Below are 7,723 nucleotides of genomic sequence, written 5' to 3'. Positions count from 1 at the left end.
TTGCTTTTTAAAAAAACCCAACAATATCTTTTTTTTTTTTAATTTTAAAGATTGTATTGCATTCAGGCAAAGCTCACAAATCACAAAGCCCATCTCTGAGTCTTCACAAGCCAAGTGTGGGTTCTGTGATCCACCCTAATAGATGTTTTGAGGCACATGGCATGGGGACAGCCTTTTGTGGTCACTGTTTGCCCAGGCTCCAGACAACGGCTGTGACCAGCTTCTCATTTTTAGTCAGTGCTGCTGTGAGCATTGATGAACGAGCCGTTGGAGTGCTCTTCTGGGGCCTACACCTGCTCATTTTAGCCAGTCCTCCAGAGGAAGGCCGCTGTCCAGCCCAGTCAGAGGCTCCCAAATCCATGGAGATCTTCCAAGCTATCTGAGGGCTCTTGTTCCACTCTACTGGCTGCCTGAATGTACACCCTCCCCTTCGCTTTCCTCCTCTAGGACTCCATACTGACCTCTCCCCTGCCCATCTTCCCCAGGGAGCAATCCCCTTCCGGCAGCATGGGTCATGGCCTATCTCTGGGCCAGAAGCCGCAGTTGCAGGAGTCCAAGCAGCTCAGCACAACCGCAGGGGGAAAGGCGAGGCTGTTCTTGGGAAGGGAGGCACGGGTGGGCCAGTAGTGTGAGAAGCTGGGTCTTGAGGGATGAGTAGGAGTTTGTCACTGAGATGGTGGGAGGACATTGCAGGCTTGGGGGGGGGGGCGGAGGAGCGGCTAGGACTAGAACAGCGGGATAGAGATGCGAGGAGGGTGGGCAGGCGGTGGAAAGAGAAGAAAGAGGGCTTTGAGGAGCCTTGATTGTACACCTAGCATTCTCCAGGGACAGCTGTGTGGGAGCCGGGGAGGAGGTGCATCCATTTGACACCTACTGAGTGCCACGATCCAGTAAGGAGGGCTTACCTATACTCAATCTCTTCGGTTTCTTAAGGAGAGAGATGCTATGTTGTTCCCATTGTGCAGGTGGAAAAAACGGGCTCAGGAAGAGGCTCTCCAGTCCGTGGTCCCAGAGGCCCCAGGAGAGGTAGGACAGGTGCCCGGCCACGAATTCCAGAGCTGCGTTGGCCAGGTACCGCTGGCCAAAACAAGGGTTCTGCAGGAAGCGGGTCACCGGGAGGGGGCACCCGATCCTAGAGGCAGGAACCCCAACGGGGGGGGGGGGGACGGAAGAGGGGTGAGAAGCCCGGCTCCCGCGGCGAGACCCAGACCAGCTTCATCTTTTCCGTGCCTCAGTTTCCCTACCGGACAGGGAGCGCAGCCCAGGCCAACACACGTTCCTGCCGGCCCACTCAACAGCCCGGCTTTCCAAGTTCGCGCGCCACCGCGGCCGCGCTGTGTAGCCTCGCTCCGGTAGCCTGCCCTCTCTGGACGACCGGTCGCCGATCCCCAAGCGCTCATTCCGCTACACACCCAGCGCCCGCAGCCGCGGCGCCCCTCCCCTCCCCCGGGCCGGCGGCGGGGGCGACGCGCCGGGCCCCGAGCGGCCCCTGCGGTTCCCCGCAGCCCCGGGCCCCCGGCCGGATCCGCGCCTGGTTTTGAGCGCAGCCGCGCGGCCCCCTCCCCCGCGCGCGTCTCCCCGCCCCCCGCCCCCTCCCCGCCGCTCCCCGGGAGCCGGGGCCGCGCGGCTCCTCCTCCCGCAGCCGCATCTGGGGCGCCGCGCCGGCCGGAGGAGAGGCATGGGGCGCCCGCGGGCCGGGGCCGGGGCCGGGGCCGGGGCCTAGGCGGACGTCGCTGCGAGCGAGCGAGCGAGCGGAGCGGGAGCGGCGCAGAGGCCGAGCGGACCGAGGCGGCCGAGCGCCGGGCACAGGTGAGCGCGCGGGGGTGGCACGCGTCGAGACCCTCCTCCGGGGCTCGATCCCGGGCAGCCAGCCCCCGGCCGCGGGCAGACCCCGGGACAGCAGCGCGCAGCGGCCGGGTCTCCCGGCTCCTCCGACGGGCGGCGGCGCCGGGGCCTGGAGCCTGGCGCGGGCCGGCCCCTCCGACGCTGCCGGCCCTCTCCCGGCCGGGGCGCAGCAGCCGCTACGGGCCCTCCATCCGCAGGCGGCGGGCGGCGGCGGCCCCTTCCCGGCCGCGTGTCGGGGCGGCCGGGCTTCCTCGCCTTCTGCCCTCCGCACGCGCGTACCCCCTTCTCGGGCTCTCCCCGGGACCGGGCATCCGGGGAGGGGGCGGGCGACCCCGCGCCGCATCGCCCCCGGCGCGCTCGCGTGCCGGGGAGGGGCCGGGCGACCCCGGCACCTGGGCTGGGGGGGTGCTCACATGGCCACGGGAGGCCCCCACGTGCGGCGCCCCGCGGGAAAGGGGGTTCTCGTGCAGAGCGGGTGCAGGGTAGACCAGGTGGCTGCGGAGGCCAGCTGTGTCCAGATGTGCTGGGCCTGCTGGGAGGGCACATGTGCTACCTGGGCAAGTGACGGTCCCTGGGCCTTTTCGGGCAGAGCCTGCCTTGTCGGCTTCCCCATCCAGCCCTTCATCCGCCTCCCTTCTCGCGTTCTTCCACGCTGCCTGTGTTGCGGAAAGGGGCTGTCGCTGACTGTTGATGTTGTGGGGGAAAATGAAATGGGGGAAGGGTGGTGGGTAGGTGGGAGGGGGGAAGGCCAGTCGTGGCGGAGGTAACCTGAGGATGGGCCACCCCACGCTTGGGGGTCAGTGCTGATGGCGGTGGGGTCCCAGCACCTCCACCTGCTTGGAAGTAGCAATGACGGAGGGGGAGGGGGCTGCAGTCCCCAGCCCTGAGGAGGCTGGGCTGCCCCGCCTCTACTCTTGGCACCTCCTGCGCGGTGGGGGAGGGTCCGGGTCCCTCGGCCTCCGTGGCTTCACTTGGAAGAGGACAGTGTTTTCTGCAAGGCTAGAGGTGATGGCAAGGGGCCGTACAGGACCATGTCGGAAAGCCTGTTGGAGGAGTCTATAGAATTCTGCCCCTCAGGTGGCTGCCTGTCTCCCACTCCTCCGGTATAGGGACCGGTGGGCTGCCCGGGCCGAGGGCGGCCCGAGGGGTCTGAGCCGGACTGTTGAGGACAGCGGGACTGGGTGGGGCCGCGGAGCTGGTTTCCGGGCTGACGGCTGAGGCTCGGATGTTAGGAGCCGCGGTTGGGGACCACCCTCCTCCTCAGCTGGGCTCCAGCCGCTGCTCGGCCAGCTCGGAGGATGCTCCCAGTAGCTTCTGAAGAGCTGTGCACGTGGGGCAGGCGTGTGTCCGTATTGGGGTAGGGGTGGGATAGAGTGCGGGGTCCTTCTGGAGCTGGGGAGTGCCTGGAGTGCCTGTGAGTGGTGTCCGTGAAGCCCTGCTCCGTTTAGGCCAGGTGGAGCTGGGCTGGGCGCTGGAGAGGTAGGTGGGCAGGGCCCTGACAGAAAGTGTGGGGTAGGCAGGGCCGTCCAGAACCGGGAGCCCAGGAAGCACCCTGCTGGTGTCAGCCGGAGAGAGAGCTGCAGGTTTGAGGGCTGTGCCCAGGGCGGGCGCAGGGCTGCCTGGCAGCGGAGCCTGCTGTTTTGAAAGCAGGCTGCGCAGCACTTAGGAGCTGAGGGTGGAACGGGTACTTGGAGCTTCCAGAGGACTCGGTGACGTACCTAGTGTGTCCAGGGCACCCACTGGCATCTTGTTAGGATTTTCTGGCTCACAGGCGTCTGGCCTCATAAATGTCAGTGTATCTACTCACGGAGGGATGTGGTCCGGTGCCCTTTATGCGGTAGAGGGCGGGTGGTCTCCCCTCCCATACAGCTCTAATCGATGGGGATTCGTTCATCTGAAGAAGCATTTAAGAACAGCATCCCCGGACTCCCGTGCACGTCAGTATTTTCATTTAAACATTCTGAAATTCAAATGAATAAAATCTGAATTCAGATTTCTTTTTTCTTTCTTTTTTGTCTTTCTTTTCTCTCTTTCTGAAAGTATATAGTTCGTACCCAGTAAATGCCCACAGCTCCAGCCTGAAGCCCAGCCCCCTGGGCTGCATCTCGTTCCCCGGCTCCTCTCACTCCGGCTCTGGTCTCCCTGGCTCCTGTGCAGTTCCTTGACTGTGTTTGAGTTTCCTTTCACCTCAGGTTCTTTGAGCACGCTGGGTCCTCTGCCCACACCCCTCTCTCACACACACCCACTTCACCTACTTAAACTACTCCTGATCAGCCTGGCCTCATCCTAGGCATTACTTTTGGAGAAAGCCTCCTCAGTTCCGAGGCCACCCTGCGTCCCTGTCAACATCTCCACGGCCCCAGGACCTCTGCTTTACTCCCGGGGCCACAGTTCTGTGCCATGCCTGGCGCAGTGTGATTGATGTGGGAGGGGCAGCGCACGCCTTCGAGGCAGCCTCCCTGCGCTGAGGACCGGGCTTGGCTGGCTGCGGGAACTTGCTCCTATTATTTATTTATTTGGTTTGAATGAGTGGGTGAGTGTGAGCTGCGCATTCCAAGGGGAGGGCTGGGCAATGGGCATGGAGGAGTCTTGGCTAGGGCCAGTTGCCCACATGACTGTCCCTATGGGTTCCTGCCTCCAGCTGGCTCTGTACCCCCAGAGGCATTTGGCAGACTTGTGGGAGTTATAGGTCTGTTGCCTCTAGAAGCCCGGTGCGTCCGTGGGAGTCCTGAGGTTCTGGCAGAGGCGGAGGCTGTGCTTGGGTAGGTCTGCATCTCCAGGCATCCCTGTGGGCCTGTGGTCTGGTCCCTCTTTCTGCGTGAGTCCACGTGTTCACATCAGTCGCCTAACTCATTACGCTTGTTGCATTTATGGGGCCATTAGCTTGTCCCTCTGGTTTCTTACCTGCCGTCCCTTCTTTGGGCTACTCGGGTTTCCTGCTCTCTTCAGTGCTCAGCGCTGTGTCAGGCCGGGGGACACAGTGTCGGGTCAGATGAGATCTGGTATGTGAACTACAACTGTTCCTGTTCTGGGGAACCCATGCTGCCTGGTGCTGGAAACATATCCCAGTGGTCATATGCTGGTCTGGGTTTGGAGGCCTCAGGGATTTGGGTGGGTAGAGAGCAAAGGAGCAGGACCCTGCTGGCTGAGGACCTCACCGGCATTCGTAAGACCAGGAAGGCAGCCGGTGTCCTAATCCAAGGTGGCCCTCCTGCGTGACTCTTGGGTGGCTGCTTCCGTGGGCACTATGGGCACAGGATGGGGCCTGGGATGCTCTCATAGGTTTGGAGGACTACATATGTACAGGCCCAGGCCTGTGGGCCATAGTTTCTCCTGATAGATAACCCTGCCACTGAAGAGGTGAAAGGGGCTGGCTCAGGGAGAGACGACACCGTTAGGTGACCTCTGACCGGGTACCCTATGAGAAAGGCTGTTACCCAGCAGGCCTTCCTATGACACTCCATTGGGATCTTGTGGTTGGTCTCTGAGCCACACATGACTGACTACCTTTCTTTTGTATGTGTGGTTTATGGTGTCTGTGTGTGTGTGGGGGGGGGTTGCTGATTCTCTCTGTCCACCTACTCAGCAGTCTCCTGGCAACAACCTCAGGCCAAGACTGGAGCCTTTAGGGTATGTTCCGCACTCTGCAGTTTACAGGACACATTTAATTTCCACATTTTCTAGCTATCTCCTTGGTAGGAATGAAGAGGAAATACCTTCATTTGACTGATGAGGAAACTGAGATGCAGGGGTCGCTCGGAGGCTGGAGATTAGGCCCACAGGCCAGGAAGCCCAGCCACCGGGCCCTCGGGGTAGCCATTGTATCAGGGCCTCTCTGGAGTAGATGGCACATCACTTCCTGAGCCGAGGAGCAGCCTGGATCCTTCTGTGCTGGGTTTCGCAATGCCGCCTCCTCCCCACCGAGCTGTCTGACGTGGCCTTTTCAAAAACCCAAAATGAATGGAAGCACATTTTGTTTGGAGAATTTTGCTACACCCCTCACCAGGGCTGGTTGCAAAACCAGGCTTGGGGATCCCTGATAATGTTGACGATGATAATAATAATAACAACAGCCGTTATCAGCAGCTGGCAGTTAAAGACAACTCTCTGCTTAACAAAGCATCATTGACCATCTCTCAGAACTAAGTGTGGCTCAGGGCCTGCTAGTTAGTAATACTGACTCCAAGCATCCGACGTCTGCTTCAGCCTCTGCCGTACCCTAGTCTTACTAGCCCCATTTTACAGGTGAGGAAACTGGACACTGAGAGTTCTAAGCAAGTGGACTAAGGTCACATTGATGCGAAGCCCTGATACCAGGATTTGGATCTAAGTCAGTGAGCTTAGAGTCTCACCTGAGCCCATCATCTGGGGACCCTGAGGTTCCCATTTGTTCACCAGCAAGCAATGGGGGTGGGGCATGAGCCTCTGGGGATCAACTGCAGTAGGGTCCTTGCTGGCTTTGGGGAGCCTGGCCATACCCACTGGAGGTGGAGCCCCGCCTGGTACAGGCAAGCAGCCTGAGGCATCACCCGGTCATCGGCAGAGGCCACGTCTCTCAGCCCTGCAGTAGGTCTGGTCTGAGTCCTGACTGCCGTGGCCCCATGATATGGGGGCTGCCAAAAGGGGCTGTGACCCACTCTTAAGACTTTCTGGAGGGGTGAAGAGGCTGTATGGGTGGAAGTGACCACCTCTGCCAGCCGGACCACTGAGAAGAGCTGGCTTCCAGGACCTTTCAGTTGTGAAGCAGGCTCCCTTCCTCCGACAGAGCAGTGGGCCGGTAGGGACCCAACTCCAGGAGTGGCATCGCATGGTCAGACGGGCATTTGGTGCCCTAGAGGGGTCATCATGGGAAAGCCCAGGACGGGGTCAGAGTGAGTCTGATGATACAGAAGGTGGGGGGGGCAGAGGCATATACACGGAGCAAGACTTGCTGATGCATAAACTGAGTGCCTGCTGTATACACAGCATTGTGTGGGGCCTTGGACATTCTGATGGAGGTACCGGGACACCATGCACCCCAAGAGCTGGTCTTGGGTTCTTGAGCACTTGGCCTCCAGACTTAAGTGTCTGTGTAGAGATGGGCTCCTGGTGGGTCACAGCATGTGTGCTGTGTGCCTGAGGGGCTCTGAGAAGGATGGTGAACTGCTCGGTGCTCTGTTGCTGCGTTTCCTGACTCAGGACCTGTACCTCTTCAAGCTCCGTGGTCTCCATCTCTTTTGTGGGGTGCCCTCTGAGTCTTTGTCAGCTCTGCTCTCTTTAACTGCAGGGGTGAACTGAGCTAGACTCCCCCCACCCCCCAAGGAGGTATCAGGAGTCTTGTGTTATGTTCTCACCCTGACAGCTGTCTGGCTTCCCCACCACCCTCTGTCTCCCAACCCCTGCCAGAGGGAGGGGGCTTTGCCTCCCACCTGGTGCGGGCTAACTGGGTGCTGTGATAGTGACGTGGCTGTGGACTGTGGAGTACAGCTTGGAAACGGGGATCAGGTTTGCTAAAAACGGGGGCAAGTTTCTTCCCACCACCCTGGCACCCCAGCTGCCTGCCTGCCTCCCCCAGCTCTTGCCAAGGCCAGCATCCTTAGCTCTGCTAGATCAATCCCCAGGGAGCTGGAGGTCACTGGAGGCCCTGAGTGCCATGGCCTTGCTGGCCCCCAAGCTCCCGTGTCCTCCTTTGCTCGGTAGCTTGGACTGTGTGGGCCGGGCTCTGGGTTCTGTGGCTTTGCGCAAACCCCTCTGGAGGCTGCCTAGCTGGGTGCAATCAGCCTGGGGTAGAAATGGCTTCCAAGCCCTGTGCCACCAGTGCTTTCTGCGTGTGAGGGAGTAGGGTAATGTGCTCATCCCTGTTCTTGACGGAGGAAATTGGGGCTTGGGGGGAGGGGCA

General features: G+C 60.7%; 1 protein-coding gene across 4 annotated transcripts in view; it reads left to right on the top strand.

Moving 5' to 3' along the window:
* The first annotated feature begins 1,666 nt into the window (after positions 1–1,666).
* Positions 1,667–7,723, top strand: part of Dlgap4 (DLG associated protein 4) — a 147,572-nt gene continuing 141,515 nt past the window's right edge. For 3 of the 4 annotated variants that reach the window (XM_021650986.2, XM_021650987.2, XM_021650988.2), the window contains exon 1: positions 1,667–1,809. The gene's annotated coding sequence lies outside the window, so the exon portion shown is untranslated. The remainder of the gene's footprint in view (positions 1,810–7,723) is intronic. The other variant, XM_060382948.1, reaches the window with a different exon arrangement.

This window comes from Meriones unguiculatus, chromosome 4, assembly GCF_030254825.1.
Source record: "Meriones unguiculatus strain TT.TT164.6M chromosome 4, Bangor_MerUng_6.1, whole genome shotgun sequence".
Lineage (NCBI taxonomy): Eukaryota > Metazoa > Chordata > Mammalia > Rodentia > Muridae > Meriones > Meriones unguiculatus.
Note: the sequence above shows the minus strand (reverse complement) of the source record. Positions and strands in the feature narration are given on the sequence as shown.